Genomic DNA, 7,103 nt, shown 5'->3' with positions numbered 1-7,103 from the left:
GTCCCATGACTTCTATTGACCATTCCAAGGTGGTTATTCCTTTTGTAAAGTAAGTTTTAAGTCAGACAAGCAGAGTTATTCATTCATTAAATTATTATTACTATTTGTTCCTACTTTCCTGGGCTTCCCTGGTGGCTCAGATGGTAAAGTATCTGCCTACAATGCGGGAGACCTGGGTTCAATCCCTGGGTTCGGAAGATCCCCTGGAGAAGGAAATGGCAACCTATTGCAGTACTCTCACCTGGAAAATCCCATGGACAGAGGAGCCTGGTAGGCTACAGTCCATGGGGTTGCAAAGAGTCTGACACAACTTCATTTTTGCTCCTACTATTGTTTTAGGTGCAACAGCCACCAAAGTCAATAAGATATAATGTTCTGCTTCCTGATGGCGACAGTCTAGTATGAATGAGAAAGAGAAAACAAACAAGTGAAAAGATAAGTTCAATAGTGATACATTCTAGAACAAAAATAGAATGAGTTAAGCGTAGAGAGTGATGGGGGACAGGGGCTAACTTCTGTCTGGCCAGGGAAGGCCTCTGTGAAGCTGACCTTTAAGCAGAGACTTGAGTGACACCGAGCTTGCAAAAGTCAGATAGCAGAGCAAGTTGAAGGGCCCTGAGTGGGAGCAAGTCTGCATTTTCACCACAAGAAAAGGCCTGGGTGCTTAGAGTCGAGTTTCACCAGAAGAGATAAGGCAGAGAGAGGTCAGGATGAGATGGGTTAAGGCCACTTAGGCCATGATAAGGTTTCTAGACTTTGTTCTGCCCACAATAGGAAGCCACTACAGGGTTTTATACAGGGGAGCAAGATGACCTGATTTAACATTTTTAGAAGCTTACTCTGGCCCCTGTACAGTAGGCAAGAAGAGAATCAGGGTCCAATGATCACTGTGGTTCTGCGAGATGACTGCCGCTAGAGATGGAGAAAAGCAGATGGACTGACGTTGTCCTGGGGAAGAGATGACGGGACTTTCGGATGGAGTTTGTGAGAGGAGTGGCATGGGGCAAGAGGAACCAAGAATGACACCCAAGTTGAGTCTGGAGCAGCTGTGTAGATGGTCAACCTAGGGGTTGAAGATCCGAGGAGAAACAGGTTTGAGGGACAGAGGGTGGGGAGCAATCAAGCGTTCTGATTGGGGCATATTGGGTTGAAGATGCTATGAGACATCCCAGTAGAAGCGGGCAAGCAGCCAGTGGGCACCACAGGGCCAGAGGGAGATCCAGGCCTGCCAATCACTGTTTAAACAGCGGGTGAACAGATACTTGGGGGCCAAGAGTGTGGAAGGAGGACAGAGGGGAAGGCAGGGAAGAGGTAGAGGGAGGAAGGGAGGAGAGAACTGGCTCAGTCGTGTCTCCCATGGACAGGCTTTTCTGTCCATGGGATTCTCCAGGCAAGAATATTGGAGTGGGTAGCCATTTCTTTCTCCAGGGGATCTTCCCCACCCAGGGGTCAGGTAGATTCTTTACTGGCTGAGCCAGCAGGGAAGCCCATGGAAATCCACCCAGAAAACCCACCCCCAGAGAGCATGCTCTAGAAGCCAAGAGAGGAATGTGGCAGGATGAAGAAAGTGCTGAAGGGTCAAGTCAGACAAAAGCAGCAGGCGCCTGGATCTGGCAAAAGCCAAGGCCTTTGATTACTTGGATTAGAGCTGCTTCTGGGGCCTGATAATGGGGTGAAAAGTTCAAGTTTGGTAAGCTGAGGGGATGAGGACTGAATGGGCCCAGACAGGGACTCTAGACCACACTTTAAAAGAGTTTTCTTTGTGGGGAAAAAAAGAGCTAGGCATGAGCAGGAAGAAGGTCGAGGAAGAGGTTTTCTGCTTTATTTTTAACATGTGAGCTTGTGGCACATTTGTGGGCCCCTAGAGCTGGAGAGAGGGGCTGGTGGCCTGAAAAGGGCGGGGCGCTGGTGGGAAGGGAACTGGGGCAAAGGTCGAGGCAGAGGGGCTGGGTCACCTACTGTGACCACAAGCCAGGCAGCACCCTGGCCAGAGGCAGAGGGTACAGTTGAGCAAGGAGCAGTCTGGCAGCTGCTGTTTGCACAGTCTGAGAAAATGGTGTCAGCAGGATATGAGGAGAGGAGGAAGCAGGTGTTGGCGTTCAAGGGGTGAGAAGCCTCGAACAGCTTCCTGTTGAGGGGATGGTGAACCACCAAGGGGCACGTGGGCAGGTGGCGGGCACTGGGAGAGCCATCCAGGTGTTCGGACATGAGTTCCAGTGAGGCCAGTTTCTGTGCTTTCATCTTGTCACTTTTAGCTGCTCAGAATCGCTAACTGTGGACGATGCCATGGGAGGACTTCTGACCAGGGGCAAAGATGCCTCAGGGAGGTACGTTTGTGGCGCCTCAGGAAACAGAGCCAGCCCGAGGCCACACTGTGAAGTAGGGAAGCCTCCTGTAGGAGCGGCTACACCTCTCCCAACATCTATTTCGCTTTTCTCTTCCTTCCTAGAATCCAGTTTTGTTCGGGTGCTTACGCAGCTGCTGGGATTCACGGGAATGGGAAGCTGAACACAGCCGCTGCTCCAGCAGCGGATGCTGACGTTCAGACCAAGCAGCACAGGCCAGTCCTCTGATGGTGTTATTAAGAAGTCCCAGGGTGGGCATGGGGCCCAAGTTGGGCCAATAAGATGGAGGGGAAGGACCTGATTCCAGGATGGATGCCCATTGTTCCTCACTCCCACTTAGCAAGAGACAGGGCACCTGAAGCCCCAGCTCCTGGCCAGAGTTGCAAGATGAAGCCCATCCTGTGAGTAGCAGTCCAGGGAAGTGGCAATAATGTGGGGCCCCCTTGATGCCACGAAATCTCTGAATCCCCCAGCCTTGAAACCCATCTTATTAAACAAAAACAAAAAGAGCTGGAGTCTGGATTTCTGTTACTTGTAGCAAAAGGATTCTCCTGGACACAATTTTTTTCCTGTATTCACAGTGTATTCAGTTCAGTTCAGTTGCTCAGTCGTGTCCGACTCTTTGCGACCCCATGAATCACAGCACGCCAGGCCTCCCTGTCCATCCCAACTCCAGGAGTTCACCCAGACTCACGTCCATCGAGTCAGTGATGACATCCAGCCATCTCATCCTGTGTCGTCCCCTTCTCCTCCTGCCCCCAATCCCTCCCAGCATCAGAGTCTTTTCCAGTGAGTCAACTCTTCGCATGAGGTGGCCAAAGTACTGGAGTTTCAGCTTTATATTAGAAACCTTCAAAGCTGGATGAACTGATTGCTTGCTCCCAGTTGAACATTCTGTGTGATGGCAGAGCAAATGCTTATGTCCAGGAGGCAGGACTCAAGGCCTTTTCTGCCCCCACGGTTCAGGTTCACCAAGAGGTAGATGTGTTTGTCCACAAACTAGTTTGGCCAGTTGTGCTTCTGTTTATAACTACGTAAACCAAGGAAATATGAGTGAGGAAAAGAATTGCTATTGTGCAAAATCCAAACTGAATGCTTCTAATAAACAGTAACAGGAAAGTAGCTTAAAAAACAAAACAAAAGCAAAATCTGAGAGTTTGGCATGTGCAAGACAAATGGAAAAAATTGGGGAAGTTTTGTTTAATCTAGAAGAATTCTGAACTCAGGTTGCTTCCCAGCTCTTTCTGAGTTCTCCCCCTTCTTTAAAGATGTTGGGACTGGAAACCAGTGACCTTGTGTCAACTTCTACTTTTTAAAAATTCCACACAGAACTCCCATCAGCTGTTATGTACTTAAAGAAGAAGGCTCATCCCTTCAAAATATTGTTAAATTAAGCTATATTTTATGTTTTCTTCTTTTCTAAAAAAACTCCTACTTTAATAAAATCAGTGTTTTCCATGTTCACCGTTTCCCTACTTTAATTGACTAAGTGCTTTATCTGACTATTCAGTTCCCTGCCAGTGGGGCTTCTGAAAGGATGTGTCCACGAGGCCCACCCCCAGTGCCCTCTTCCACATGATCAACCTGCGGCCCTCAAACTCCTCCCTTTCTCTACCTCATCAGCACCTATTTTTACAAAATTATAACAGGAGTACCTTTCATTTTAATGAAAAGTGAAAGTGAAAATCGCGCAGTCTGTCCGACTCTTTGCGACCCCATGGACTATACAGTCCATGGAATTCTCCAGGCCAGAATACTGGAGTGGGTAGCCGTTCCCTTCTCCAGCGGACCTTTCTGACCCAGGAATCGAACCAGGGTCTCTGGCATTGCAGGCGGATTCTTTACCAGCTGAGCTACCAAGGAAGCAATGAAAGGTCTCAAAGGATCTATATTAAAGTGTTAACTGCTGTCTCTGCATGAAGAGATTATATCTTTTGTTCCTCAGTATCACGGATGTGAATGATCATGATGTGAATTAGTATTTATTTGGTGATAGAAAAGTAAAAAGTTTTTCCCCCAAGAACTAAGAACACTTTGTCTTTTTATGAGAATTTACTCTTTACAAAGAACTTTTAAGTCCATTGTTTTGATGGCATTTTATCATCACCCTGTGAAGAAATAATTTATTCCCTCTTATAGATGAGGAAACCACAGTGGAGAGAAAGGGAGAATTTGGCCTCAGATGACAAAGCTGGTAAGAAATAGAGGCTGTTTAGGATAGAAAATCCAGAGATAGATCCAAGCACCTACGGTCACCTAATCTATGACAAAAGAGGCAAGAATATACAATGGCAAAAATAAGTGTTGCTGGGAAAACTGGACAGCTCTGTGTAAAAGAATGAAATCAGAACACTTCCTAACAAAAACAAACTCAAGATGGATAAATATATAAATGTAAGGCCAGATACTATAAAACTCTTAGAGGAAAACATAAGCAGAACACTCATTGACATAAACCATAACAAGATCTTTTTGGATCCAACTAAAGCAATGAAAATAAAATAGGATAATGAATGAAAATAAAAGCAGAAATTGAAAATGGGACCTAATTAAACTTAAAAAGCTTTTGCACAGGAAAGGAAACCATAAATAAAACGAAAAGACAACCCGCAGAATGAGAAAAATGTTTGCAAACAAAACAACTGACAAGGGATTAATCTCCAAAACGTACCAACAATTCATGCAGCTCAATATCAAAAAACAAACAACCCAATCAAAAAATAGGTAGCAAATTTAAAGAGGCATTTCTCCAAAGAAGACATACAGATGGCCATAAAGCACATGAAAAGATGCTCAACAACACTAATTATTAGATAAATGCAAGTCAAAACTACAATGAGGTATCTATCACCTCACATCAGTCAAAATGGCCATCATCAAAAAAATCTACAAACAATAAATGCTAGAGAGGGAGTTTAGAAAAGGGAACCCTCCTACACTGTTGGTGTGAATGTAAATTGGTCCAACAGTATGGAGAACAGTATGGAAGTCTCTTAAGAAACTAAAAACAGAGCTACCATATGATCCTGCAATCCCACTCCTGGGCATGTATCCAGAGGAAGCAATAATACAAAGAGATATATGCACCCCATTGTTCATTGCAGCACTATTTACAATAGCCAGGACGTGAAAGCAACCTAAATGTCCATCAATAGATAAATGAATAAAGATGCAGTGCATATATACAATAGAATATTGGTATCTTCTTATTGGTATCTTCTCTGGTGGCTCAGATGGTAAAGAATCTGCCTGTAATTCAGGAGACCAGGGTTCAATCCCTGGGTTAGGAAGATGACCTGGAGAAGGGAATGGAATATTACACTGGAATATTACTCAGTCATAAAGAATGAAATATACCATTTGCAATGACACGAATGGATCTAGAGATTGTCATATCGAGTAAAGTAAGTCAGAGAAAGACAAATATCATGACATTGTTTATATGCGGAATCAAAAAAAAATGGTACAAATGAGCTTATTTACAAAACAGAAATAGAATCACAGACATAGAAAACAAATTTATGGTCACCAGCAGGGACGGGAACTCAGATGACAACTCCTGTACAAAGTCTGTCATTTGGGAGACGGCAGCGCCATTTCTTGTCTGACTCCCACTTAAGACTTCAAGATAAGCTCTGCTGGTCTTTCCCAGAAAATTGAGGCACTTTCTATAACCTCTTTGGGCTTTGGCACTGTGTACTAGGAACTGAGAGTGATAATACCTAAATGTTAAATATTGTTGTTAGGATTTAAATGGTAATATATGTAAAGCCCTTAGAACAGTAGCTGTAAGAGTCTACCATTATTATCATCATCACTAGTAATACTGTTAAAGTAATCTCATTACCACTATTTTCTCTGAAGCTAAAGAGTTTGTTGCATGCCACCTGGTTAATGGGCATTACAGCCATAAGTTGACCAGTCAAAACAGCACTCTCTAAGAATTCCTCAGAGAGCCACTAGAATTTATCTCTGCTTGTCTCAGACCTTTTAATTCTCATGCTGAGAATTTGGCCTCTTAGAGTTTTGAGGACAACCTCTCTGCTGCTGCTTCTGCTAAGTCGCTTCAGTCATGTCCGACTCTGTGCGACTCCATAGACAACAACCCACCAGGCTCCACCATCCTTGGGATTCTCCAGACAAGAACACTGGAGTGGGTTGCCATTTCCTTCTCCAATGCATGAAACTGAAAAGTGAAAGTGAAGTCGCTCAGTTGTGTGGGACTCTTAGTGACCCCATGGACTGCAGCCTCTCTATAACCTACAATAGTTATCACCTCCACTTTGGCCCCCTGAGCCCTCTGAGGAGGGAAAACTAGTCTGTGTTTGGAGGAATGACAAGCTTCCTCAGTTCCTCCCATTCTGGTAGTCGATCTTGATCCCCCACTGCCAGAGAGGGTTCCAGGTGGCTGCTACCTTCTGCACATCCCTACAGAGAAACGAAAAACAGAGGTCTCACTCACAGATGGCCAGAGCAGTCCTAGTGTGGTGTAAGCCCTCAGACACAGCAGTCCCCGTAGCCTTGTGTCTGTCCCACCTGCCTACCATTCTTCCAACCAACTGACCAAACCCACCAGGGGTTTAATCTGATTTATAGTTTGCAAGGATTTCCCAAAATATGTCATTTGCACCATAATCTTGTAAGGAATTATAACTACTCCATTTTGCAGTTTCCCGGGTGGCACAATGGTAAAGAATTCGGCTGCCAGTGCAGAAGATTCAAGAGATATGGGTTCGATCCTTGGGTGGGGAAGATCCC

Source organism: Bos grunniens, chromosome 5, assembly GCF_055505025.1.
Source record: "Bos grunniens cultivar Pamir isolate PY7600 chromosome 5, Bosgru_T2T1.0, whole genome shotgun sequence".
In the NCBI taxonomy this organism is placed as follows: Eukaryota; Metazoa; Chordata; class Mammalia; order Artiodactyla; family Bovidae; genus Bos; species Bos grunniens.
This window is presented reverse-complemented; position numbering follows the sequence as displayed.